The 2,803-nt window shown below is 37.9% G+C and overlaps 1 pseudogene; it reads left to right on the top strand.

Moving 5' to 3' along the window:
- Positions 1-30: 30 nt before the first annotated feature.
- On the top strand, positions 31-1,321 carry LOC114718593 (protein NRT1/ PTR FAMILY 7.1-like; annotated as a pseudogene).
- The last annotated feature ends 1,482 nt before the right edge of the window (positions 1,322-2,803 follow it).

The raw sequence follows: 2,803 nt of genomic DNA, 5'->3' as shown, positions 1-2,803 counted from the left end.
GTATTGATTCATCAAAGGCTGAAGCACTTTTATGAGATTGAAGGTCCAGGATCTGCTATAAAAGGGAGCAGGAAGATTCAGCACACCGATGAATTCAAGTAAGTCTTTGAGATTTGGTAGCAATTATGCATAATCATTGTTCCCCTTTTATAGGCATTCTGATGAAACCAAAACCATACGGCTGCTGACCAATTTTATGGCAAAAAATAAGTTGCCTGATTGCAAGATTATGACCTAAAACCAAAAAAGCACAGTTACATGATCATGGAAATGCTGGAAGTTTCCTTTATTTATGGCCATCTGATTTTATATGTGAAGTGGGGCACACATCGCTCTGAGTTCGAAAATCCCGGTTTTCTTAGTTTTAATTTGACTATCGCATGTTTCAAGTTTGTGAACTGTGCAAAATTTAGTTATGATACATGTATCAACATTGCAAACAAGCAACTAGCTCCTCCATTAATGTGAGTCTTAATCTTTAAGATTGGTCCGACCTTAAGCCTTTATCTGTAACCAAAAGAGAACCTTATATTACTAATTTATGTTCGTTAGGTTCTTGGACAATGCTGCGACAGTCACAGAGGAAGACGTGAATAGCCAAGAATCCATGGAGGCTTTGTACCGTAACTCAAGTTGAGGAAGCCAAATGCGTCCTGAGAATGTTACCAGTTTGGCTCTGCACCATAATTTACTCCGTTGTGTTTACCCAGATGGCTTCTCTTTTCGTTGAGCAGGGCGATGTCATGAACTCCTACATCGGAGATTTTCACTTACCAGCAGCCAGCATGTCTGTTTTTTGATATCTGTAGTGTTCTTGTATGCACAGGAATCTACCGCCAGATCCTAGTTCCATTAGCTGGAAGACTAATTGGTAACCCCAAGGGACTAACTGAGCTTCAAAGAATGGGAATTGGCATAATTATTGGAATGCTTGCCATGATTGCAGCTGGTACTACTGAGATCATGAGGCTAAGACACGTCACTCCTGGGAAGAAATCAGTTCCATGAGCATATTTTGGCAGGTGCCACAATATGTTCTGGTAGGTGCTTCAGAGGTTTTCATGTACGTTGGTCAGTTGAAATTCTTTAATGGCAAGCCCCAGATGGAATAAAGAGCTTTGGGAGTTCACTGTGTATGGCTTCAATATCTCTTGGAAACTTTGTGAGTAGCATGCTGGTGAATATAGTGATGGCAATTACAGCAAAAGGTAACGACCCTGGGTGGATTCCAAATAACTTGAACGAAGGACACATGGACAGGTTTTTCTTCCTCATTGCAATTCTATCTGCTGTTGATTTTGCCTTTTACTTGTTCTGCTAAGTGGTACAAAGCATCGGTGTTTATGAAAGTGAGGGAGAAGGAAGAAGCATTGAGCTTGGGGTTCAAGTGGATGGTGATGACCATGATAAAGTGTCAGCAGAGTTTGATGAGATTCAAATGTTTTGAAAATTATTCTTGTTTTTATATTTTTTTTTTCATTTTTTTTTTCCTTCCTCAATAGCAGAAAGCATGACCACCTCAACTTTTCAATATAGTTTGGTGGGGTGATTGCTTTCATGATGATGTTATTTGGAGAAATCCGGTAGAACACACGCCGAACTGTTTTGGCCATTTGGTTTTTTATTCCCTGTAAATGCTCTAAAACTGTCATAAATGAGAATAAATCACAATACAGTATCTCATTTCTCTCTTCTGAAGGACACATCCCCCCCGGGGGTGGACTGTGAAAAAGCTAAAAGACTAACTCATGAGATAGACACAAAAACTGTATGGATCTGTAGACATTTATTTCTGGTTAATTTGACTAGAACGGTGTTAGATGGAACTTAGATATGAAAGAAACTACATGTGTCGTCGACAGCTACGTTACCACAAATATTAAGGTGGATTTCTAAAATACATCTTTCTAACAGTATATAATGAACGAATCATCCTCGATATTTCCGCATCAGTCTTTTCACTACCAGAAACACCATTGACAAGACTCTTCAGCGCTATTTCTTTCTAAAGAAGTGAAACATCACATATAATTCAGTTACATATAGAGATAGAGACAAGGGAAGGAGGCTGTATTGATTCAGTGAAGGAAAAAGAAAAAAGGAAATGAATATGAGAATGAATATCTAAGGCATCAATCATTAGGCAAGAATCCCTGTTACAAGTATCATGCTGATCGATGGCAGAGTACGAAGAATGCCAGTTACAATGCGAACTTGCTCAGAAAGTGGGCTTCAAATTTTATAGAATTTAAAAGACTAGAAAAGCTTTTCTAGTCTTGGTCTTATCTAAAAGCTTACCCTTCATGAAAATAACAGAAACTTTTAAATTAATAGAAGTGCATGAAGGCGGGACCCAGTGAGCTGATCCTTTCACGGCGAGATTCAAGGCCACTGAAAGTCACAGATTCGTGTGAATTAATAGTAGTAAATAATAATTGAGAAATTACGAAATTTAATTATTAAAAAAATCTTACAAAAAGTGCAATATACTGAAATAACCACTAGTGTATGTTGACTTTTTAGTTATTACTACCCGATCTTATTATAAGACCTTGTTGATAGACTATAAATGATGTTTTATAATTAGGATCTATAAACGATGTCTTATAATTAAGAACGAAGGTAGTAGATTGCTTATGTAAAATTGCACGCAAGTTTTCTTTAATAATTTGGTGGAATTACGCTGTCCACTGACTGCCACGTAGCTTTCCCAGACGATATGAAACATCCCAAATAAATGCAAGCAATGTGAGGCAGAGACAAGGTTGGTGTGCCAGATTGCCACATGAAGGGGTGAATGAAT

The sequence above is a fragment of the Neltuma alba genome, unplaced genomic scaffold, assembly GCF_004799145.2.
Source record: "Neltuma alba isolate B1F8T4 unplaced genomic scaffold, ASM479914v2 tig00011853_pilon, whole genome shotgun sequence".
Taxonomy (NCBI): domain Eukaryota; kingdom Viridiplantae; phylum Streptophyta; class Magnoliopsida; order Fabales; family Fabaceae; genus Neltuma; species Neltuma alba.
This window is presented reverse-complemented; position numbering and strand designations above follow the sequence as displayed.